This window comes from Lontra canadensis, unplaced genomic scaffold, assembly GCF_010015895.1.
Source record: "Lontra canadensis isolate GAN:19392208 unplaced genomic scaffold, GSC_riverotter_1.0 scaffold81, whole genome shotgun sequence".
Lineage (NCBI taxonomy): Eukaryota > Metazoa > Chordata > Mammalia > Carnivora > Mustelidae > Lontra > Lontra canadensis.
In genome coordinates this window covers 7194213-7221304 of record NW_022631075.1, presented here as the reverse complement: position 1 = coordinate 7221304, position 27092 = coordinate 7194213, and the positions used below count along the sequence as shown (strand labels likewise).

The 27092-nt window shown below is 36.6% G+C and overlaps 1 pseudogene; it reads right to left on the bottom strand.

The window, feature by feature from the left end:
- The window catches only part of LOC116882146, a 79248-nt pseudogene extending 53297 nt beyond the window's left edge, over positions 1-25951 (bottom strand).
- Between the last annotated feature and the right edge of the window lie 1141 nt (positions 25952-27092).

The following is a 27092-nucleotide window of genomic DNA, read 5'->3' as shown; positions in this document are numbered from 1 at the left end:
TCCTTGCTCTTCAGGTAGCCTGCTTCTCCCCCGGCTGTGTTCCTTCTCTCACTGTCTCTCTCTGTCAAATAAATACAATAAAATATTTTTTAAAATAAAAAAAAATATAAACACACAATTTACTTTTTAAAATTATTTGGGCACAATCCCTAACTTTATTACTACAAATGTGAATATGTTAGTTGATCTATCATGAGGAGAGGGTCAGGTGAGAAGGGTAGGTGGGGTGGATTGTGTTGGGTTTTATTGAACCTTAAACTTTGTATCTGAGTCTAGATAACTAAAATATATGGGCAAGGACCTAAATATTTGATCAGAGAAGAATATGGCTTGGATCATTAATTTGGCCTTCCAAGCTACTCACTTCCAAGTAAAATGTGCATATTATCCCTATAGCATGTATGCACACACACAGAGTATAGATAATAAATCCAGAAAGAAAATATTTATCCAGAAATAAAATAACCTGACATTGTCCTTGGTTACTTACAAAATTATCTGTCTTTAATCATCCTTCTCTCCTTTCATTTATTTTAGAGAAGTGAGTAACCTATCTTCTTTTTGAAGAAAAACTTCTTATAGTCAAATAATAATAATAAATAATAATAATAATAACTTACCGTGTACAAGGAACTGTATCATGTTCTTCCATTCTCATGATAGACCTATGATGTGATTATTTTTATTGCTCCCATCTTACAGATAAAGAAGTTGAAACTTGAAAAGTCTAATAACTTTCTAAATTCATACAAATATTAAATGGAAAGTAAGAATATAAACTTAAGCCAGTTTCCAAATCTGGGGGTCTTAATTCTTAAATCAGAGTGTTATCAATCACTATCCTGTCTAATTTACTGTTGCCTTGAACCATCAATTATGGGTTTTCCCCACCACTCTCACTATCTTCAATATCTCTAAAATTATACCTTCTCTTCAGTTTACAATTTTGTTTAAATTTTCCCATTAAAAAAAAAAAGAAAGTGAATGGACACATGAAAAAGGACAATAGGGATATCTGGGTTGCTCAGTTGGTTGTGTCTAACTCTTGGTTTTGGCTCAGGTCATGAGCTCAGGTTCATGGTATTGAGCCCCATGTGAAGCTCATCGTCAGTGCAGAGTCTGCTTGGAATTCTCTCTACCTCTCTATTTTCACCTCCCCCTTCTCATGTGTACACTCTATCTCTCTCTTTCTCTCTCTCTCTCAAATAAATAAATTCTTTTTTTTTAAAAGGAAGACAAGCAGGGGGGAGAAAAGATCTCTCAATTATGTTTCTCAACTTATTTTTTAAAACATTTTATTTATTCATTTCACAGAGAGAGAGAGGAAGCAGGGGGAGAACCAGAGGGAGAGGGAGAAGCAGACTCCCCATTGAGCAGGGAGACCAATGTGGGGCTCAATCCTAGGACCCCTGGGATCACAACCTGAGTCAAATCAGACACTCAACTGGCTGAGCCACCCAGGCACCACTCTCTTTAACTTATTGATGTATTTCCTCCCTTACACAAATTTATTAAGAAAGTAGACTTTTCACCTTGTCTCCATTTGTCATCTACTAATTATTCTTCAACTCTTTCCAATTTACTTTTGCTTTTAAGTTCTTTAAACTGCTCTTTTTAATTTAATTTTTGAATTTTTTTAGAGAAAACATGAATGTGGAGGGGGATGAGGAGGTGAAGAGAGAGAGGGGGAGAGAGAATCCCAAGTAGGCTTCACACTCAGTGCAGAACCTGATGCAAGGCTCAATCTTATGATTCTGAGATCATGACCTGAATGAAAGTCAAGAGTTGGACACTTAACCAACTGAGCCACCCAGGTGCCCCTCAACTGCTGTTTAAACTAGCTCTTTCACTCCTCTGTTAAATTCAAAAACTCCTTTATCAGACTTCATTATACTTGACATTTATTTCACATTTGACACAGCTGGCATGTTTTTGTGGAAATATTTCCTCTCTTGGCTTCCTATGCAACCATTTCATTTTACCTCTATCCCTGAATCTCTGAGCATTATGATTCAGTGTTCTTCACTCCCTATGCAATCATTTCATTCTACCTCTATCCCTGATAACTGTGACTCACTGTTCATCACCCCCCTGGATCTTTTCCAATTTACTTCTATAATTTCTTATATACTAATGCTGTTTTTCAAGGTCTTCTATTTATCCTTTCTTATTTCAGAGAAGGTCTCATTACTTCAATTACTTCAATTCTCATATTTAAATGTTCACCTATATTCTATTTATAGCTCACTTTTATTTTAAACTCTAGGACTATAAATCTTCTTAATTTTTATTTAATTTGTTCCTTCTAATACTCTTCTAATTTTGTCTCTCACAGTCTCATACCTAAACAGCTGTAAAAATCTCCCAACTACAGTCTCATATTCACCAATCTACCTCTACACTGTCTTGTAAAATAGTTTTCTAAAACACAAATGTATTAATGTCTCTCACCTGCAGAAAACTTCAGTGCCCTCTGCCACATGCATGCTAAAATCTAAACCCTTTGATATAGCATCTAAGAGTATTGGCAGTCTGGTCTTTTCTATCTTTCTGGCTCTATCTATCAAGACTATCATTTACACATGCCACATTTACTGTCATACTACACTATTTTTCAATCCTGGAATACACTGTGTTCTTGTATGTTTTCAATCTTTTTTTTTAATTTTATTTTTTATAAACATATATTTCCCCCCCCCAGGGGTACAGGTCTGTGAATCTCCAGGTTTACACACTTCACAGCACTCACCATAGCACATACCCTACCCAACGTCCATAACCCCACCCCCCAACCCCCCCCCCCAGCAACCCTCAGTTTGTTTTGTGAGATTAAGAGTCACTTATGGTTTGTCTCCCTCCCAATCCCAACTTGTTTCATTTACTCTTCTCCTACCCCATTAACCCCCCCATGTTTCATCTCCTCTCCCTCATATCAGGGAGATCATATGATAGTTGTCTTTCTCCGATTGACTTATACTTTCAGGGATCATTTCTATAGTTTGTTTTCAAGCTTTAAAAAAAAAAATTCCTGTTCTGAGTAATTAATATGTTATCATTTATCCTTTCATATGCCTATTAAATAATTTTCATCTTCCATGGGCCACCTAAAATGTCAATACTGTGAACCTTAACTGATTTTCTCAGTGAAATATCTTTTTTCCTTCCTCTGAAGTCTCTTTAAACCTTGTACTCACATCTATTAAAACACAAAGTATTTGCATTATAGTTTTTGAACATGTTGTACCCTTCAACATATCTGAGACCATCAAAGAGTGACACTGTCTTATTCATCTCTATAATTCTAAACCCAATTAAGTAGTAGGCATTAAAGAACTTCTTATTGAAACAATGAAATAAATAAGTGGGTGTCAATTGTTTAACTAGTTCCTTTAAAGCAGTGGAGTAGATGTTTCTATGACATCTTTATAAAATAATACAACTTTTTTGACAAACCAATCATAATGACCTGGGATTATGTTGGGACTCATAATAACAGAGATGTATGTAACACCTTCCTCCACATTTTAGTATTTGTTTAAGTTCATTGGAAATAATTTAGGGGAGTTTGACTATATAAATATTTAATCAAGAGTATTGTTACTTCTATCCATTAATCATTTTCTCATTGACTGAAGTTCCCAATAGATTTACTTATTGAGAGCCCATTGAGTGAAAAACTTGCTGGGATATAGAAATGAATTAACATCATTCTTGATTTCAAGCAGCAAAAAATAATGACTGAAGATGCAAGAAAATTTTAAATGATTATATTTTAAGAAATGAAGCAATGAAATCTTGCTATTTTTTATAGTCTGTGTTTTGATTAAATAATCATTGTCAAATTAAAAACATTCTTTTTTCTTCCATGTTGGTTAAGGAAATTATTCGCCTTCCAGAGTGGAAAATAAATAGTTTCTGACATTTCCCAGCTTTATTCTAAAGTAAAAATGGATGGGAGGTCATGTAACCTGGGATATATACAATAGTAAAACAAATACTTGGGTTAATGCCAGATTCTAGGAACTATAAAAGTTTTACTCTAAGATGAGAATTTTGAATTGATATGTCAGTGAGAGGAGAATTTTAAACGATATGCATATAATTTAAGATATAACTCAAGATATTTTTCAGAACTAAGTAATTTTTCTGATACAACAGTAAAATATTTACTCTATACAAATATGCAAATCATTTTTTCATATTTTCTTTATGTAGTTTTTTAAAAGTCAAATAATATTTCATCAATCTGTGAAAGGATAATTGATTTTTATCTCATAAACACAAAATCATCCTTATTTTAAGAGCTTTTATTATGTCAGGCAACATTTCCCCTTTATAAAATCCAAAATATTCATACTCCTAGGGAAGATGGCAGGGTAGGAACATCATAAGCTCACCTTTCCCATGGATTGAACTAGATAACACTTCTATCAGTGTAAATAACCCAGAAAATGACTGAAAGACTGGCAGAAGTAACTCCATAACTCAGTGTAAAGAAAAGGCCACATTGAAGAGGATAAGAATGGCAGAGACACAGTTGGTAGTTTAAAGGATCTGCAAAGTTGTTTTTAGGAGGGAGGGGCACCATGGGAAAAGAGAGGGACAAGAAACACATCCTCAACTGGGGAACCTGCATATGGAAGATGAATCCCCTTAACACTTGCCATTGACAATGAGAGGGGTTGAATTTTGAGCATTCTTACAAGCAACGTGACTTAAAACCTAGAATTAAAAAAAAAAATCAGCAGCTCCTCTCTGGAAGAACCAGGAGAAAAAGAGGATACTGAGGATACTGTGCTGTTTAAGGGTACCCTTAAATAGACAGCACAAAGAACAACCTTCAGAGATACAGTATAGAAGCAGCAGTTTGTAAAACAACTGCGGCATATGGGGGGAAAAATTACTTACTAATCTCATAGCATGTCTCAGAGGGACAGAGATTGTTAGAAGACTCCGTTGAGAATAAAGTCACTAAACTCAGAGTGTGAGTACTGGGGAACTTCTCCAGGAACAAAGGAGCTGACAGGAGCTATTTCCATCTCCTTCCCCCCCACCATCACTCCCAGCATAAGCACAAAGCCACCTGCGAAAGCCAGCATGGCACCAGCATTCACTAACTTGCTTTCATCATGCCCCATCCCCTATAGCCTGGGACTGTGGGTCTCCTCTTCCAAATGGCTAGCACAAATCTTGCCAACACAAAGCCCCCTGACTGTATGATTTGGGGGACCTTGATCCTGGCAGTGCAGCAGCTGGTCATTTCCTGCAAAAGATGCACATGCATTGATAAAACTGCACACTCCACCTGCACATGTTTTGCAAATCCCACACTGGTTATCCCAGTGTTGGAGGGAATTGTTCAGACCTTGTGGAGTCAGCATGCACAACTTGTGAGCACTGAATTCACCACCCACACATGCTTGGCTGTGTTATCTGCCCAGTCCCAGCAGTGGAGGCATGTCCCTCTAACAAAGGACCAACACCACTTTGTTAATAGTGTGTACCCTATCCATTATTTTCAAAAGCAGGACACACTGCTGACCTCCCTAACAGAGATACAGACACAGAGAGATAGATAAGATGAGGAGATGGAGGAATATACCCCAAATGAAAGAGCAGGATAAAACCACAACAAGAGACCTAAGCAAAACAGATATAAGTAATATGTCTCACAGAAAATTTAAAGTAATGCTCATACATTTTTGCTTTTTTCCCTTGCATTTAAAGATGTGTCTTAAAAGAAGTTGATCTGGGTGATGTTGAAGAGGTTACTGCCTATGTTCTCCTCTAAGATTTTGGTGGATCCCTGTCTCACATTTAGGTTTTTTTTTTATTTATTTTGAGTTTATCTTTGTGTGTGGTGTAAGAGAATGGTCCAGTTTCATTCTTTGGCAAGTGGCTGTCCAATTTTCCCAGCATCATTTGTTGAAAAGACTGTCTTTTTCCCATTGGACATTCTTTCCTGTTTTGTCAAAGATTAGTTGACCATAGATTTGAAGGTCTATTCCTGGGGTCTCTATTCTGCTCCACTTCTCTATGTAACATGTCTTTATGATCACAGCTTTGTAATACAGTTTGAAGTCAGGCACTGATGACTCCAGCTTTGGTTTTCTTTTATAACATTCCTCTGGTGATTCAGCATATTTTCTGTTTCCATACAAATTCTAAGGTTGTTTGTTCCAGGTCTCTGAAAAATGTCAGTGGTGTTTTCATAGAGATTGCATTGAATGTATAGATTGCTCTAGGAAGCATAGACATTTGAACAATGTTTATTCTTCCAATCTATGATCATGGAATGTTTTTTCCATCTCTGTGTCCTCCTCAATTTCATTCATAAATGTTCTGTAGTTTCTAGATGATGGGGGTGCAAGCTGGCCCAGCCACTCTGGAAAACAGTATGGAGTTTCCTCCAAAAGTTAAAAATAGGGTTACCTTATGAACCAGCAATTGCACTACTAGGTATTTACCCCAAATATATAGATGTAGTGAAAAGAAGAGGTACATGCACCCCAATGTTTATAACAGCAATGTCCACAATATCCAAACTATGGAAGAACCTGAGATGTCCTTCAACAGCCGAATGGATAAAGAAGATGTAGTTCATGTCTATAATGGAATATTACTTAGCCATGAAAACGGATGAATACCTAACATTTGCTTAAGCATGGATGGAACTGGAGGGGACTATACTAAGTGAAATAAGTCAAGCAGAGAAAGATAATTATCATATGATTTCACTTATATGTGAAACATAAGGAATAGAATGGAGGACCACAGTGGAAGGGAGGGGAAATTGAGTGGGAAGAAATCAGAGAGGAAGACAAACCATAAGAGATTCAGGACTCCAGGAAACAAACAGGGTTACAGAAGGGAGGGGATGGAGGAATGAGGTAACTAGGTGATGGGTATTAAGAAGGGCATGTGTTGGGGCGCCTGGGTGGCTCAGTGGGTTAAGCCACTGCCTTTGGCTTGGGTCGTGATCTCAGGGTCCTGGGATCAAGCCCTGCATTGGGCTCTCTGCTCAGCAGGGAGCCTGCTTCCTCCTCTCTCCCTGCCTGCCTCTCTGCCTGCTTGTGATCTCTCTCTGTCAAATAAATAAATAAAATCTAAAAAAAAAAGGGCATGTGTTGTGATGAGAACTGGGTGTTATATACAACTAATAAATTGTTGAAAACTATATCAAAAACTAATGATTTACTATATGTTTGCTAATTGAACATAATAAGAAAACAAACAAATAAAAATAAGGTAATGGTCATAAAGATGCTCACTGGACTTGAGAAAAGAGAGGAGGACACCAGTGAGACACTTACCAAAGAGAAAGTGTTTCAAAAAAGAAAAATTCAGAGCTGAAGAACACAATAAATTAAATTAAAAATACACTAGATGGAATAAACAGCATGCCATGGGATGCAAAAAATGACCTGAAGGACAGAATAACAGAAAATACTCAAGATGAGGGGAGAGAAAAAAAACCAAATAGACAAAAAAAGAATAGACTTAGGGAACTCAGTGACTCCATCAAGCATAATAGCATTCATGTAATAAGAGTCTCAGAAGAAGAAGAAAATAGACAAAGGGGCAGAAAATATATTTGAAGAAATAATAGCTGAACAATTCCCTAATCTGGGGAACGTAACAGATATTCAGGTCCAGAAGGAACAGATTTTGTCCAACAACATAATCAACACAAGGAGGTGCACACTGAGAAACATAGTAATTAAAATAGCGAAAAGGAATAATGGGGAATTTTAAAACTAGCAAGAGAAAAGAAGACAGTAACACACAGAGGAAACCCAATAGGGATATCAGCAGAGTTTTCAGCAGAAACTTTGCATACCAGGAGAGAGTGGCATGATTTTTCAAAGTGCTGAAAGGAAAAAAAAATGCAGCTAAGAATACTTTATCCAGAAAGGCTATGACTCAAAACATAAAGAGAAATGCAGAGTTTCCCAGACAAACAAAAGTTAAAAGATTTAATGACCGCTCAACCAGCCCCACAAGAAATGTTAAACGGGACTCTTTGAGTGGAAAGGAAGGCTATAAGTAAGAGTAAGAAATATCAGAAATATTTTTTCCTGTTTTGTCGAAGATTATTTGCCCGTAGATTTGAGGGTCCATATCTGGGCTCTTTACTCTGTTCCACTGGTCTATGTGTCTGTTTTTATGCCAGTACCATGCTGTCTTGGTGATCACAGCTTTGTAGTAAAGCTTGAAATCAGGTAACGTGATGCCCCCAGTTTTATTTTTGTTTTTCAACATTTTCTTAGTGATTCGGGGTCTCTTTTGATTCCATACAAATTTCTGGATTATTTGCTCCAGCTCTTTGAAAAATACCAGTGGAATTTTGATCGGAATGACATTAAAAGTATAGATTGCTCTAGGCAGTATAGACATTTTAACAATGTTTATTCTTCCAATCTAAGAGCAAGGAATGGTCTTCCATCTTTTTGTGTCTTCTTCAATTTATTTCATGAGAGTTCTGTAGTTCCTCAAGTACAGATCCTTTACCTCTTTGGTTAGGTTTATTCCCAGGTATCTTATGGTTCTTGGTGCTATAGTAAATGGAATCGATTCTCTAATTTCCCTTTCCATATTTTCATTGTTAGTGTATAAGAAAGCCACTGATTTCTGTACACTGACTTTGTATCCTGCCACGTTACTGAATTGCTGTATGAGTTCTAGTAGTTAGGGGGTGGAGTCTTTTGGGTTTTCCATATAAAAAATCATGTCATCTGCGAAGAGAGAGAGTTTGACTTCTTCATTGCCAATTTGGACACCTTTTATTTCTCTTTGTTGTCTGATTGCTGTTGCTAGGACTTCTAAAACTATGTTGAACAAGAGTGGTGAGAGTGGGCATCCCTGTCGTGTTCCTGATCTCAATGGGAAGGCTGCAAGCCTTTTCCCATTGAGAATGATATTTGCTGTGGGTCTTTCATAGACAGATTTTATGAAGTTGAGGAATGTTCCCTCTATCCCTATACTTTGAAGCGTTTTAAGCAGGAATGGATGCTGGATTTTGTCAAATGTTTTTTTCTGCATCAATTGAGAGGACCCTGTGGTTCTTCTCTCTTCTCATATTAATTTGTTCTATCACATTGATTGATTTGTGAATGTTGAACCATCCTTGTAGCCCAGGAATGAATCCCACCTGGTCATGGTGGATAATCTTTTTAATGTGCTATTGGATCGTGTTTGGTAGGATCTTGTTGAGAATCTTAGCATCCATATTCATCAGTGATATTGGTCTGAAATTCTCCTTTCTGGTAGGGTCTTTGCCTGGTTTGGGGATCAGGGAAATGCTGGCTTCATAGAAAGAGTCTGGAAATTTTCCTTCTGCTTCAATTTTTTGAAACAGCTTCAGGAGAATAGGTATGAACAGACACTTCTCAGTGAAGACCTACAAATGGCTATTAGACACATGAAAAAATGTTCATCATCACTAGCCATCAGGGAGTTTCAAATTAAAACCACATTGAGATATCACCTTACACCAGTTAGAATGGCCAAAATTAGCAAGACAGGAAACAACATGTGTTGGAGGGGATGTGGAGAAAGGGGAACCCTCTTACACTGTTGGTGGGAACGCAAGTTGGTACAGCCACTTTGGAGAACAGTGTGGAGATTCCTCAAGAAATTAAAAACAGAGCTTCCCTATGACCCTGCAATTGCACTACTGGGTATTTACCCCAAAGATACAGATGGAGTGAAAAGAAGGGCCATCTGTACCCCAAAGTTTATAGCAGCAATGGCCACGGTCGCCAAACTGTGGAAAGAACCAAGATACCCTTCAGTGGATGAATGGATAAGGAAGATGTGATCCATATACACTATGGAGTATTATGCCTCCATCAGAAAGGATGATTACCCAACTTTTGTAGTAACATGGACAGGACTGGAAGAGATTATGCTGAGTGAAATAAGTCAAGCAGAGAGAGTCAATTATCATATGCTTTCACTTATTTGTGGAGCATAACAAATAACATGGAGGACAAGGGGAGTTAGAGAGGAGAAGGGAGTTGGGGGAAATTGGAAGGGGAGGTGAAACATGAGAGACTATGGACTCTGAAAAACAATCTGATGGCTTTGAAGGGTGGGGGTTGGGAGGTTGGGGGAACCAGGTGGTGGGTATTAGAGAGGGCATGGATTGCATGGAGCACTGGGTGTGGTGCAAAAAACAAGGAATACTATTATGCTGAAAAATTAAAAAAATATATCAGAAACACAAAAAATGTAAAAATAAGTGTGTCTTTAAAAATCAGTCAAGGGACTCATAAAATAGAAGAATGTAAAGTATGACACCATATACTTAAAATGGAGGGGTGCAGTGAATAATTGTTTTAAACTTAACTGACCATCAACTTAACACATACTTTTATATGCAGAAGATGGTATATATAAAACTAATGATGACAAATTAAAACCAGTAAATAGACAAAAAATGATGAGAAAGTAATCTGGGTATATCACTGAAAGAAGTCAACTTATGACAAGATAAGAGAGCAAGGAAAGAAAGAAACAGAATTGGTCTACAAAAAAAAAAAAAAGAAAGAAAAAGAAAAAGGAAAAAAGTAAAATAAAATCACCAAAAAAATAGATACTTCTCAATGATTACTGTGAATACAAATAGACTAAATGCTCTAATCAAAAGACATAGGTTGATGGAATGGATTTTTAAAAAGTCCTATTCATATGCTGTTTGCAAGAGAATCATTTCAGACCTAAAGCCACATGCAGATTGAAAGCAAGGGGATTCAGAAACATTAATCATGCAAGTGGATATCAAAAGAAAGCCAAGGTGGCAATACATATATCAGACAAAAATAGGCTTTATAAGAAACACTGTAAGTAGAGACAAAAAAGGACAATATATAATAGAAAATAAAGAGGGAAATCCATTAAGAACTGATAACAATTTTAAATAATTAGGTACCCAGCAATAGAGCACACAGATACATAAAACAGTAAATAACAAACATGAAAGAACTAATTATAATACAATTAGAATATTGTATTTGTATTACTAGAGTATTACAATTTGTATTACTCAAGTAATACAAAATAGTAGGAGACTTTTACACTCCACTTACATCAATGGACAGACTGCTAAACGAACAAACAAACAAAGAAAAACAAAAATAAGGAAACAGTGACTTTAATAACATACTAGATGAGATGCATTTAACATGCATATTCAAAACATTCCATCTTAAAGCAGCAGAATATACACTCTGTTCAAAAGCACATAGAACATTCTCAAGATTATATCACATATTAGGCCTCAAAACAAGCCCCAATAAATTAAAAAAAAATCAAAGTCATACCATTCATCTTTTATGACTACACTGTTAGTTAACTAGAAGTTAAGTAGAAGAAAATATCTGGAATGACCACAAATATATGGAGGCTAAATAACATGCTGCTAAATAATGAGTAGGTACACCAAGAACTCAAAGAAGAAATAAAAAAGTACATGGAAACAAATAAAATTGAAAACACAATCGTCCAAAAACTTTGAGATGCAGCAAAAGCATAACAATGTCTTTCTGTATATGTCTCCTGAGGCAAGGGAAATAAAATAAAAAATAAGCTGTTGGGACTACATCAAAATAAGACACATCTGGGGAGACAAGATGGCGGGGAAGTAGGAGGAGGCACCCTTTCAACCTGTACCCTAAAGTGAGCTGATTACCTTCCAAAGAACTCCGATCACCCATGAAATCAGACTGAGATCAGAATTATACACGTCTGGATCTCTACGGGGGCAGAAGACGACAGTGGGCAGGTAAAGCAGAGTGGGAACGTTAGACTGATATTGGAAGATAAACAAAAGGGGGAGGGAGCCACCAGAGGCAACTGATTGGAAAGTAATACTCCAATGCGAGAGTGCCCTGTGTCTGGGGACCAGAATTAACTTGGAGTCTGGTTGAAAGCACACAAAAAGAGCAAAGGATCACAGGGGGAAATTGTGGGAATCGGGGCAGTTAGGGACAGGGGCTTAAGTCTCCGGGCCCAGGAGAGCCACCCCTGGCACTGAGTCAAAGAGAGTGCGGTGGAGAAACCAGGTCTTGGTCCCTGAGCTGCCAGCACACCTGAGAGCGTGTGGGGTCCAGCTCCCATGAGGGGCTGGGAGCCTCACAAGCCAGCAGAAGCACAGCCTTTTTGCAATCCCCATGCATGAGCCGTACTGTGCTATCAGAGCCTGAGATGCGTGCGCCCCACACCCTCCCCTGAGAGAGGGGTGAAAAGGTACCAGCGTGGCCCTCTTGGACCCAGAAAGACCAGGCACTCCCAGCCCAGGCCAGCAGGAAAATCTCAGTGAGCGATTTCTGCTTGGAACCTTGCTGTCGGTCGGGAGCTGCCCAGACAGCCGCTGCTGTCCTGGTTTTGGGTACAAGCAGGAGTTCATATTTCCCCAGGGACTGCAACTCAGAACCTGCTCTGCCAGCAGCCGAGGGGGAACTTATGTGCTCTGCAAGACCCAGAGGGGACAGACTGAGACGTCTCTCTGAGAGGGAGTTCAGGGTGCAGTTTGCGTTCCTCTAAACCTCAAAAAACCATTAAAAGCTGTCAAGGGGAAAGCAAACAAATAAACATAAAAACCTCCAGAGAACAAAAGCCTGAAAAACAAGTTTCCACAGAGCCCACCCCCTTGAGGGGGGCGGGAGGACTTAACTCAGGGAATATTGCCTGAAAACCCACGTGGCAAGCCCTCCCCCAGAAAACCAACCAGGAAAAAAAAGACAAAAAAAAAAAGACAAGAGAACAACCACCACTATTTCATAGATACAACTTTTATTTTTAATTCATTCCCACTATACTTGTTCATTTTTTATATAGATAATTTTAACCTATTTACCATCACAGTGAGATGTCCAGTACATCAAATTCCATAATAACCTTCTAACCTGAACTTTTTGATACATATACCCATGTTTTTCTTTTACTTTTCTATTTTTTTTAATTTTATTTTAGTTCAGTTTAGTTCATTCCTTTCTTTATTTTTATTTTTTAATATTCATATAGAGTTAAACTTCAAGGTAATCCCCTTTCCCCAATCAATGCTACCCCTATAGGTAAACCAATTTTTAATCCCCCTTTACCTCAGGAAATTTGAGTCCTTTAACAGAGATATCAAGATACATCCAGGAAGAATCAAAATAACCTTCCTTGCCCACACAGAGTATTTATAAACACTCTCCCATCTTTTTTTTTTTTCCACAAGTGTTTCTGTGTATTTGTGTTTTTCCTGATAGTATATAAATCTTAAACTTGGGGTTCTTTTTGACGAGGTCCTTTTTTTTTTTTTTTTGCTTATATATATATTTTTTTTTTTTCTCTTGTCATATACTTTTATCAGTCTTTTTGTCTGTCTGTTTTTGTTTGTATACTTCATCAATCTTACCTTGGGGCCCATTTGGGCTGAACCATCTCTTTTATCTGCCTTTTTTTCCCCCTGTCTCTCTCTCTCTTTTTTCTTTTTCTTTTCTTTTTTCTCTCATTTGGGTGGGGCCTCCTGATTGCTCAGAAGCATTCCAGGGTGCACCTTGACTGCACCACAGTCGATACATCCAGCTACATCCATTCAGCCATCCCTCACCAAAATGACTAGGAGGAGGAATGCCCAACAGAAGAAAAATACAGAAGATGGGCCTTCTGTGACAGAGCTAATGGTTATCGACATAGACAATATGCCAGAAAGGGAATTCAGGATAACATTTACCCAGGCAATAGCTAGGTTGGAGAAAGCCATGGATGACCAAACGGAATTGATTAGGGCAGAACTGAAAGCCACCAGGGATGATGTTCACAAATTAGGGCAGAACTGAAAGCCACCAGGGATGATGTTCACAATGCTCTCAATGAGTTCCAATCTAATCGAAATTCTCTAAAAGCTAGGGTAACTGAGACAGAAGATAGAATTAGTGATCTGGAGGACAAACAGATAGAGAAAAAAGATCAGGAGGAAGCCTGGAACAAACAGCTTAGAAGCCACAAAAACAGAATCAGGGAAATAAATGATGCCATGAAACATTCCAATGTCAGAATTATTGGAAACCCTGAAGGGGAGGAGAAAGAAAGAAGTCTAGAAGATATAGTGGAACAAGTTCTCCATTAAAATATTCCCAGTCTCATGAATGGAACCAGCGTTCATGTACTAGAGGCAGAACTAACTCCCCCCAAGATTATAGATTCTAGAAAGTCCTTGAGACACCTAATAGTAAGAATGAAGAATTATAATTGTAGGCAGGCCCTCTTGAAGGAAGCTAGGACAAAGAAGCTCCTTACATACAGAGGAAAGCCCATCAGAATAACGTCCGAACTGTCCACAGAAACCTGGCAAGCCAAAAAGGGCTGGCAAGATCAATTCAGTGCACTAAATGAGAAGAACATGCAGCCAAGAATACTTTATCCAGCAAGACTGACATTCAAAATGGATGGAGAGATCAAGAGTTTCTAAGACCCACAAAGCTTAAAAGAGTATGCAACCACCAAGCTGACACTGCAGGAAATATTAAGGGGGTTCTATAAAAGAGGAAAAATCCTAAGAGTATCATTGAACAGAAATATAGAGACAATCTACAGAAAGACTTCAAAGGTAACACAATGTCAATAAAAATGTATCTATCAATATTCACTCTCAATGTAAATGGCCTGAATGCACCCATAAAATGACACAGGGTTCCAGATTGGATAAAACGACAGGACCCATTCATATGTTCTCTACAAAAGACCCATTTTGAACCTAAGGATACACCCAGACTGAAAGTGAAGGGATGGAGAAGCATCTTTCATGCCAATGGGCCTCAAAAGAAGGTCAGGGTAGTGATTCTCATATCAGATAAATTAGATTTTAAACTAAAGACTGTAGTCAGAAATACAGAAGGACATTACATCATTCTTAAAGGGACTATCCACCAAGATGATCTAACAATTGTAAATATCTATGCCCCCAATATGGGAGCAGCCAATTACATAAGAAAACTATTAATCAAGATAAAGTCATATTGATATGAATACATGAATAATAGGAGATTGTAACACACCTCTCTCAGAAATAGACAGATTATAGAAGCAGAAAATCAATAAAGAAACAAGAGCATAGAATGACACGTTGGACCAGATGGACTTCATAGATATATACAGAACATTCCACCCTAAAACAACAGAACACTCATTCTTCTCAACTGTACATGGAATCTTCTCCAGAATAGACCACATACTGGGTCACAAATCAGGACTCAACCGATACCAAAAGACTGAGATTATTCCCTGCATATTCTCAGATCACAGTGCTTTGAAACTGGATCTCAATCACAAGGAAAAGATCGGAAGGAACTCAAACACCTGGAAGCTAAAGACCACCTTGCTTAAGAATGCTTGGATCAACCAGGAGATCAAAGAAGAACTGAAACAATTCACGGAAACCAATGAGAGAGAAGGCACTTTGCTCCAAAACCTATGGGATACAACAAAGGCGGCCCTATTGGGGAAATACATAGCCATCCAAGCCTCTCTCAAAAAATTTGAAAAATCCAGAATCTACACCTTAAGGAACTGGAGAACCAACAACAAATCAAACCAACTCCACACATAAGAAGGGAAATAATCAAGATTAGAGCAGAGATAAATGAGGTAGAAACTAGAAATACAGTAGAAAGTATCAATGAAACTAGAAGCTGGTTCATTGAATCAATAAGATTGATAAACCATTGGCCACACTAATCCAAAAGAAAAGAGAGAAAGCTCAAATTAATAAAATTATGAATGAAAAGGGAGAGATCACAACTAACACAAAGGAAGTAGAAACAATCATCAGAAGTTATTATCAACAGTTATATGCCAATAAGTTAAGCAACATAGATGAAATGGATGCATTCCTAGAGAACTATAAACTCCCAAAATTGAACCAGGAAGAAATTGAAAATCTGAATAGACCGATATCTAGTAATGAGATTGAAGCAGTGATCAAAAACCTCCCAAAAAACAAGAGCCCAGGACCTGATGGATTCCCTGGGGAATTTTATCAAACTTTCAAAGAAGAAATAACAACTATTCTCCTGAAGCTGTTTCAAAAAATTGAAGCAGAAGGAAAACTTCCAGACTATTTTTATGAAGCCAGCATTACCCTGATCCCCAAACCAGGCAAAGGCCCTACCAAAAAGGAGAATTTCAGACCAATATCACTGATGGATATGGATGCTAAGATTCTCAACAAGATCCTAGCAGACAGGATCCAACAGCACATTAAAAAGATTATCCACCATGACCAGGTGCAATTCATCCCTGGGTTACAAGGATGGTTCAACATTTGCAAATCAATCAATTTGATAGAACAAATCAATAAGAGGAGAGAAGAACCTCATGGTCATCTCAATTGATGCAGAAAAAGCATTTGACAAAATCCAGCATCCATTCCTGATTAAAACGCTTCAAAGTATAGGGATAGAGGGAGCATTCCTGAGCTTCATAAGATCTATGAAAGAGCCACAGCACATATCATTCTCAATGGGAAAAAACTTGCAGCCTTCCCGTTGAGATCAGGAACATGACAAAGATGCCCACTCTCAACACTCTTATTCTACATCGTATTAGAAGTCCTAGCAACAGCAATCAGACAACAAAGAGAAATAAATGGTATCCAAAGTGGCAAGGAAGAAGTCAAACCCTCTCTCTTCATAGATGACATGATTCTTTATATGGAAAACCCAAAAGATTCCACCCCCTAACTACTAGAACTCATACAGCAATTCAGTAACATGGCAGGATACAAAGTCAGTGTACAGAAATCAGTGGCTTTCTTATACACTAACAATGAAAATACAGAAAGGGAAATTAGAGAATTGATTCCATTTACTATAGCACCAAGAACCATAAGTACCTGGGAATAAACCTAACCAACGAGGTAAAGGATCTGTACTTGAGGAACTATAGAACACTCATGAAAGAAATTGAAGAAGAAACAAAAGGAAGGAAGACCATTCCATGCCATGTTTAACAAGAATAAACATTGTTAAAATGTCTATACTGCCTATAGCAATTTATACTTTTAATGCCATTACAATCAAAATTCCACCAGTATTTTTCAAAGAGCTGGAGGAAATAATCCTAAAATTTTTATTGAATTGGAAGAGACCCCAAATTGCTAAGGAAATGTTGAAAAACAAAAATAAAACTGGGGGAATCATGTTACCTGATTTCAAGCTTTACTACAAAGCTGTGATCACCAAGACAGCATGGTACTGGCATAAAAACAGACACATAGACCAGTGGAACAGAGTAAGAGCCCCAATATGGACCCTCAACTCTATGGTCAAATAATCTTCGACAAAGCAGGAAAAAATATCCAGTGGAAAAAAGGCAGTCTCTTCAATAAATGGTGTTGGGAAAATTGGACAGCTATATGTAGAAGAAGGCTGCTTATTTTCAAATAGCTAATTCAATGAGGTAACCTGAGGTAAAGGAACCAAAGGTGTTAATAATTTGTTATAATCTCCCTTCCACTTGGATTTCTACAAAGAGTTTTCTGCCCATATAATTTCAGGGGTCTAAAGGAGTACATCAAGTGATATTCAGACAGACAATTATGAGATTCCCTTATGGCAAGGGGAGAATTCTACTACAAATTGTCTGTTGTAATTTGCCTAGGCTGCTCCTTCTGCTATAAGTATACAAATATTTTTTTTTCTTTTTTTAAGCATATTTCATCTAACACAAATTTTAGTCTCATTTTCAGGTTGAACTTTGTACCTCCATCTTTAGATCCCCATTAGGTACAGAATATTACCTTGAGTCATAGAAAATATGAAAGGTATTACTCCTTATCATGCTGGCAAATCACAGTGCCTTAGCTTTATGTTTATCTACCCTCTGAGAATATTGATTGTATTAAAGCAAATATAGAAGAAGATCAGTATATATACATATATATCTTCCATATACATCTTATATATATCTAATATTATATATTACATATATTAAATATATAAAATATAAGATATGTATTAAATATATATTAAGTATAACTATATATTTTTAAGTTTTCAAAAACTGTACTACTCTCTGTCAAGTTGTAAGGATATATATATATTATTTAGGTTTCTGAATATCCACAACACTGGAATTATCTTCTTGTTTTGAAGCACAAGTAAATAAAGAAAGGACAATCTCCAAATGTAATTTCAAATTAATGAAATTTCTGGCTTTTTCTAGCTCTCTCTCCCTTCCTCCATCTTTTTCTCTTTTTCTCTCTTCCTTTATTCTTTCTTGCTTTCCTGCTTTCACTCCTCTATGGTTGTTTTATATAGATAGTAGAATAATCATAAATACAGAGATAGAGGAAAAAATTATATATTAATTTAAACCCAGATTTACACTAACAAATACTTGGCTGATTTTTCCAACTGATTTAATGAAATGCTATTTTGTGTACAACTTACTTTGTATTCTATGTTCCATTTTTTATGCCTTTCATAATTGTTGGAGAATTGCAAAATAAGATATCACATACCTTTATTATTTTCTAGTTATGTCAATAATTTAAAGTCAATTAATATAGGTTTAATTAGCACCTACAAGGCATTCTGCAAAGAACTGACAAAGATAGCAACATGAAAACTCACGCTGTCTTTACTACAGGAATTCCAAATATATATATTATATGTAATATATAACATATATTACATATTACATCTTACATCTTTATCTATTCTGTTCTATTCTATAATATATAGAACTGTATGATATCTATCTATCTATCTATCTATATGATTACATATATCTATCTGTTCTTCAGTTGATGGACACTTGGGATTCTTCCATATCTTGGCTATTGTAAAAATTGCTCCTACAAACAAAGGGGTATATGTATCTCTTTGATTTAGTGTTTCTCTATTTTTTTTCAGCAAATATCCATCTGTGTTATTGCTGGATCATAGGGTAGTTGTATTTTTAACATTTTAGAAACCTCCATACTGTCTTCCAGAGTGAGTGCACCAGTTTTCTTTCCCACCAACAGTTCTAGAGGGTTCCTTTTTCTCCACATCATCTCCAATACCTGTTGTTTCTTGTGTTCTTGATTTTAGCCATTCTGACAAGAGTGAAGTGATATCTCATTGGGGTTTTGATTTGTACTTCCCAGATGGAAAGCAATAATGAGCATCTTTTTCATGTATCTATTGGACATTTGGATGTCTTTGAATAAATGTCTGTTAATGTCTTCTGCTCATTTTTAATCAGATTATTTATTTTTTGGGTGTTGAGTCATATAAGTTCTTTATATATTTTGGCTACTAACCCATAATTGGGCGTGTTATTTGCAAATATCTTCTCCCATTCCAGGTTACCTTTTAGTTTTGTTTACTGTTTCCTTCACTGTACAGAAGCCTTTCATTTTGATGTAGCCCCAGTAGCTTATTTTTGCTTTTATTCTCCTTGCCTCAGGAGACATAGCAAGGAAAAAAGTTGCTATGGCCAAAGTGAAAGACGTTACTGCCTATGTTCTCTGCTAGGATTTTTATGGTTTCAGATGTCACATATAGATTCTCAATCCATTATGAATTTATTTCTGATAATGATCTAAGAAAGTAGCCCAGGTTCTTTCCTTTGCATGATGCTGTCCAGTTTTCCCAACACCATTTATTGAAAAGACTGTCTTTTCCCATTGGATACTCTCTCCTGGTTTGTTGATAATCAATGGATCATATAATTATGGATTTACTTCAAGATTTTCTATTTTGTTCCATTGATCTTTGTGTCTATTTTTGTGCCAGAACCATACTGTTTTGAATTGCTACAGCTTTTTGTTTTGTTTTGTTTTGTTTTTTAAGTATGAATTGGCTGTTTATTTATTTATTTAATTAATTATGTTATGTTAGTCATCATACAGTACATTAGTTTTTTAAATTTTTTAAAATGTTTTTCAGTGTTCCAGAATGCGTTGTTTATGCACCACACCCAGTGCTCCATGCAATACATACCCTGCATAATACCCACCACCAGGCTCACCCAACCTCCTACCCTCCACCCCTCCAAAACCCTCAGTTTGTTTCTCAGAGTCCGCAGTCTCTCATGAATTACTACAGCTTTACAATATAACACGAAGTCTGGATTTGTGATGCCTCCAGCATTGCTTTTCTTTTTGAAGATGGCTTTGAGTATTCAGGGTCTTTTGTGGTTCCATACAAATTTTAATGTTGTTCTAGTTCTGTTAAAAATGCTGGTGGTATTTAGATAGGGATTTCATTAAATGTGTAGATTGCTTCGGATAGTGTAGACATTTGAACAATATTTGTTTTTCCAATCCATGAGCCTGGAATATCTTTCCATTTCTTAGTGTCATATTCAAATTTTTTCCTCAATATTTTATAGTTTTCAGACTACAGGACTTTTACCTATTTGGACAAGATTATTCCTAGCTATTCCATCATTTTTGGTGCAGTTGCAATGGGGTCAATTCCTTAAATTCTCTTTCTGCTGCTTCATTATTGGTGTATAGAAATGCAACAGATTTCTGTACATTGATTTTGTATTCTGTGAATTACTAAATTTGTTTATGAGTTCTTTAAGGTATTTTTTTAATCTTTCAAGTTTTCTACAGATAATACGTTGTCATCTGCAAATAATGTTTTAATTCTTCCTTACTTATTTCAATGTCCTTTACTTTTGTTTGAGTGCTGAGGCTAGAACTTCCACTACTATTTTTTTTTTAAGGGAACAGGGGAAAATATATTTGCAAACCACATATCTGGTAAAGTGTTAATATTCAAAATATATAAAAGACATTTATCATGCAATAACAATAAACAAATTAAGAAATGGACAAAGGACCTGAACAGTATTTTATTTTCCTGCTCAGATTGTTCCAGCTCTGTCCATTGGGAATTCTTTCCATTAGCTTCTTTGTCCTTTCTTCAATTTGGTTTTATTTTTTTTGTTTTTTTCTTCGTTTATTTTGCTTTTTGAGCACTTTCTTACTTTCTGACACCAAAAAATGCTCCAGGCTTGTACTGTATGTTTTTTTTTTATATATATATATAATTTTCTTAATTTATTTTCAGCATAACAGTATTCATTGTTTTTGTACCACACCCAGTGCTCCATGCAATCTGTGCCCTCTCTAGTACCCACAACCTGGTTCCCCCAACTTCCCACCCCCCAACCTCTTCAAACACTTCAGATTGTTTTTCAGAGTCCTTAGTCTCTCATTGTTCACCTCCCCTTCCAATTTCCCCCAACTCCCTTCTCCAAACTCCCCATGTCTTCCATGCTATTTGTTATGTTCCACAAATAAGTGAAACCATATGATAATTGACTCTCTCTGCTTGACTTAATTCCACTACTATATTGTATAAAAGTGGTAAAAGAGGACATCCTTCACTTCTTCCTGATCTTAGGAGAAAGCTCTGTTTTTCACCATTAAGGAAGATGTTAGGTATGGGTATTTTATATTTGGCCTTTATTTTGTTGAGTTATATTTCCTTGAAACATACTTTCTTGGGGGTTTTTAACATGAATATATTTATATTTTTTCAAGTGCTTTTTTCTGCATATATTTAAATGATTATATGGGTCTTATCTTTTTCTCTTATTAATGTGGTATATCATATTCACCATTTTAACCCAGAATTAAATCCCATTTGATTCTAGTGAATGATGTTTTTATATGTATTGTTGGATTTGGTTTGCTAATATTTTGTTGAGGATTTTTACATCTAAGTTCATCAGGGATATTGTCCTGTAGTTCTCTTTTTAGTGGTGTCTTTATCTGATTTTGGTATTAAGGTAATACTGACCTTATAGAGTGACTTTGGAAGTTTTCCTTTCTCTTCTATTTTTAGTTTGAGATGAATAGGTATTAGCACTTCTTTAAATGTTTGGTATTTTTCTCCTGTGAAGTCATCTATTCCAGGACTTTTAATGTTGGGAATTTTTTGATTAGTGATTATATTTATTTGCTGATTATTAGGTTATCAATCTGTTCAGATTTTCTATTTCTTCCCTTTTCAGTTCTAGTAGGTTATATGCTTCTACGAATTATCCCTTTCTTCTAGGTTATAATTTGTTGGCATATATTTTTAATAATATTCTCTTATAATTGTTTGTATTTTGGTGTCATTGGTTGTTATTTGTCTATTCTCATTTGTGATTTGATTTAGTTGAATCCTTTCCCTTTAATTTCCTGGTATGTCTGGCTAAAGGTCATCAATTTTCTTGATTTTTTTTTTATAGAACCAGCTCCTCGTTTCATTGATTTGTTCTATTGTTCTTTTAGTTTCTGTATCATTTATTTTTCTTCTAATCTTTATGATTTCCTTCTTTCTACTGGCTTCATCTTTTTGTTGTTGCTGTTGCTGTTTTTTTTTTTTTTCTAGCTTCTTTAGGTGTAAGTTTAGGTTGTTTATTTGATATTTTTCTTGCTTCTTCAGGTAGGCCTTTGGTTCTATAAATTTCCTTCTTAGAAACACTTTTGCTTCACCCCAAAGTTTTTGGTTTTTATGTTTTCATTTTCATTTGTTTCCATATACTTTTTTTAATTTCTTCATTTATTTCCTGGTTGATGCTTTCATTCTTTAGTAGCATGTTATTTAACCACCATATATTTGTGATGTTTTGAGATTTTTTTTTCCCTGTGGTTGAATTCTAGTTTTATAGTGCTGTGGTCATAAAGACTCATATTATGACTTCATTTTTTTTTTAATTTGTTGAGGCTTGTTTTGTGGATTAATTTGTGTCCTATGCTGGGTAAAGTTCTGTGTGGACTTGAAAAGAATGTGTATGACAGGGATTTCTGAATATATCTGTTAAATTCATCTGGTCCAGTGTGTCATTCAAAGCCACTATTTCTTGATTTTCCATTTATATGATCTAGCCATTGGTATAAATGGGTCAGTACTGTCTTCTACAGTATGGTATTATTACAATTTACTTTGTTAACAATTTTATGTATTTGGACGCTCCTATGTTGGTTGCATAAATCCTTATACTTATCATACATTCTTGTTGAATTGTCCTCTTTGTTAGTATATAATGTCCTACTTTGTTTCTATTTACAATCTTTGTTTTAAAGTTTATTTTGTATGATATAACTATTGCTACTCTGGCTTTCTTTTGACAACTATTTGCATAATAGGTATTTCTCCACCCCCCCTTTCATTCTGCAAGCATATTTAGGTCTAAAAAATATTTTATAGGCAGCATATAGGTGGATCTTGTTTTTTTAAAATTAATTTATTTATTTGACGGAAAGAGAGAGACAGGGAGAGCAGGAACAGAAGCTGGGGAAGTGGGAGAGGGAGAATCAGGATTCCTGCCAAGCAGGGAGCCAGATGCTAGGACTCAATTCCAGGACTCCAGGATTATGACCCTAGCCAAAGGCAGGCACTTAAGGACTGAGCCATCCAGGTGACTCGGATCTTGTTTTTTATTCATTCTGACACCCTATGTCTTTTGATTGGAGCATTTATTTCACTAATATTCAAAATACTTATTGATATATGTGAAGGTATTATGATTTTAGTATTTTTTTTTTTGGTTTGTTTCTTTCTCTTTTTTTGCATTTTTAAAATATTTTATTTATTTATTTATTTGACAGAGAGATAGACAGAGATCACATGTATGGAGAGGGAGAAGCAGGCTTTCTGCTAAACAGGGAGCCCATTGTGGGCTTGCTTCCAGGATCCTGGGATCATGGCATGATCATTTTCTCTGATCCTTGTCTTTCCGTCTTTCCTGGTTTTGTAATTTTCTTTAGTCATATATTTGGAGTTCTTTCTTTTTATTCTTTGCATATTTATTTGTGGTTTTTGATAAATAGTTACCATTAGGTTTATATACAACTTCTTCTGTATATAGTAGCCTATATTAAATTGATGGTTGTTTAAGTTTGAACACATTTTTTACTCCTCTCCTACTCACATTTTAGTATGTGTTGTTATATTTTACATCCTTTTATTTTGTGAATTCTTTGACTATTTTTTTTCAGATACCTTCATTTTTACTTCTTTCATGTTTCCAACCTTTACACTGCCACTTTTGTTCTCTCCTTTCTATGCAAATTATCCCCTTTAATATTTCAATCAGGGCTGATTTAGTTGTCATAAATTCCTTTAGTTTTTGTTTGTTTGGGAACTTATTTATCTCTCCTTCTTTTCTGAATTATAATCTTGCTAGATACAATATTCCTGCTTGCAGAATTTTCCCATTTGGCAAATTAAATGTATCATGCCATTTTCTTTTGGCTTGGAAAAATTCTTTTTTTTTAAGATTTTTTTTCTTTATTTTAGAGACAGTGAGTGAGCAAGCACAGAGGGAGAGTCAGAGGAAGAAGCAGAATCCCTCCTGAGCAGAGAGCCCAACTCAGGGCATGATCCCAGGGCCCCAAGACCATCACCTGAGCCAAGGGCAGATGCTTAACCAACTTAGCCATCCAGGCACCCCTCCTGGGAAAGCTTCTGATGAAAAATCTCCTGCTAGACTTGTGGGCTTTCCCTTATATGTTACTGTCACCTTCTCCTTCTCCCCCTCATCGTTGTCCTCCTCCTCCTTCTTCTTCTTTATTCCTTGCTACTTTTTTTTTCCTTTATCTCAAAATTTTGCAAATTTAATTAAAATGTGTCTTGGTGTTGGCCTGGTTTTGTTGATTATTTTTTCAGCATAACAGTATTCATTGTTTTTGCACCACACCCAGTGTTCCATGCAAACCATGCCCTCTCTAATACCCACCACCTGGTTCCCCCAACCTCCCACCCACCGCCACTTCAAACCCTTCAGATTGTTTTTCAGAGTCCATCGTCTCCCATGGTTCACCTCCCCTTCCAACATCCAGTGAGACAGGAATCCATCAGAATCCTAGAGGAGAACATAGGCAGTAATCTCTTCGATATCAGCCACAGCAACTTCTTTCAAGATATGTCTCCAAAGGCAAAGGAAACAAAAGCGAAAATAAACTTTTGGGACTTCATCAAAATCAAAAGCTTCTGCACAGCAAAGGAAACAGTCAACAAAACAAAGAGGCAACCCACGGAATGGGAGAAGATATTTGCAAATGACAGTACAGACAAAAGGTTGATATCCAGGATCTATAAAGATCTCCTCAAACTCAACACACACAAAGCATAATCATATCAAAAAATGGGCAGAAGATATGAACAGACACTTCTCCAATGTTTTTGTTGATTTTATGGGAGTTCTCTGTGCCTCCTGGATCTGGGTATGTTCCCTTCCACATATTAGGGAAATTTTCTCCATTATTATTATTATTATTATTATTATTATTTTAACTTCACTGGTGCTTTATTGTACAGAAGAATCCACATATTTACATCTTGATCAGCTATTATTTCTTTTTTTTAAAGATTTATTTATTTATTTATTTGACATCCATCAAAAGTAGGCAGAGGCAGGCAGAGAGAGAGAGAGGAGGAAGCAGGCTGGCTGCCGAGCAGAGAGCCCAATGCGGGGCTCAATCCTAGCATCCTGGGATCATGACCTGAGCTGAAGGCAGAGGTTTTAACCCACTGAGCCTCCCAGGCACCCCAGCTATTATTTCTTGAAAAATATTTCTGACCCCCTTTGTCTCTTCTTCTTCTGGGACTCATGATATGAATATTATTACGTTCAATGGCGTCATTTAGTTCTCCTTGTCTATTCTTATTTTGCATAATTCTTTTTTCTTTCTTTTTTTAGCTTGATTATTTTCCATTACTCTGTATTCCATGTCATTAATCCATTCTTCTGCTTTCTCCAGGTTGCTCTTCATTCCATCAAGCATGTGTTTCTTTTGTTTTCCTGAGCCCTTTATCTCTGCGGTGCTTTTCCTTATCTCTTCATTAAGGGTCTCATTCTGGTCTTCCACTATTTTCTCAAGTCCATTGAGGGTCCTTATGATTATTTCTTTAAATTCTCTATCAGGCATATTTCTTGTATCTATTTCGCTTTGATTTCTTGCCATAGCCTTGTCTTATTCTTTCATTTGGGATAAATTTTTCTGTCTTCTGATTTTGTCCAAGTCTCTGTTCCTGTTTTTCTATGTTAGGAAAGTTAGCTATGTCTCTTCTTCTTCAGAGTAATGTTTTTATGAAAAAGAGGTCCTGGAGTGCCCTACAATGTTTTGCCCCCTGTGCCCCAGAGCCTGGCATTTCCAGATATGTGTCTAATGTGTGCTGCACATGTGCTTTGTTAGTCCTGGCTTCTTCATTTTTCAGGCTAGGCACCTACAGAGGCTCTCTTTGATTTCTGTCATTTGTGTTTGGCCCTTGGCCTGATTGTGACATGATTTAACTAGGTGTGTTCTGATCTGTTTGTGAAATGAGACCTGTGGTCACCGATGACAGAATTAAGGCTCCATAATACTTTCATATCATAAGACATGGTGTGGGCAAGTGTTTGGGCTGGTCTTCTGGGGAAGGGTAACTGCTTTGCTGGTAGTGAGGTAATGGTGACTAGTAGTGTTGGTTCTACTGGAGTGTGTGGGGCTGAGCTTGGTGTAAGCATGTTAGGTAGATTGTGTTTGCACTCTGCTGGTTCCTGCAGATGACCCTGTGTTATGCTGAGGAGTGGGGGAAGGGAAGCAGCTCTAGCCAGTTCCTTTGTTCTCAGAAGATTCTCTCTTTGGATTCTGTCTCTCTAGGATGTGCTCCAAGATGAGCAAATAAACTCCCCACTGTGTGCTCCAAGCATTATTCAGATCACTGTTCCATGCTGTATGCCTATGGGTTGTTTTCTCATCTTTTCTCCAAGAGCAGTGCAATGTCTATAGGCTCTGTCCCAGCCAAGTCTGCTGACCTTATAGAAGTCCAGGTTTTAAGCCCATTGGTTGCAAGAACTCATGAAATCCAGCCCCTCTTGTTTTCCAAGCAAATCGTTATGTTGATTTGTTTTCCCCATGTACTCCCCTCTGTGCTAACCTGTCTCTTTCCTTTCTTTGCCACTTCAGATCCTTCCCCATCTCAGTGGCCACAATCTGTTTCTCTCCTAAACTGCATCTCTGCACTTCCTACTTTCCTCAGTGTGGTCTCTTGTCTACCTTGTGAAATTTGTTCTTAGTCTTCAGTTCAATTTGTGGGGTATTTAGGATGACTTGATATTTATCT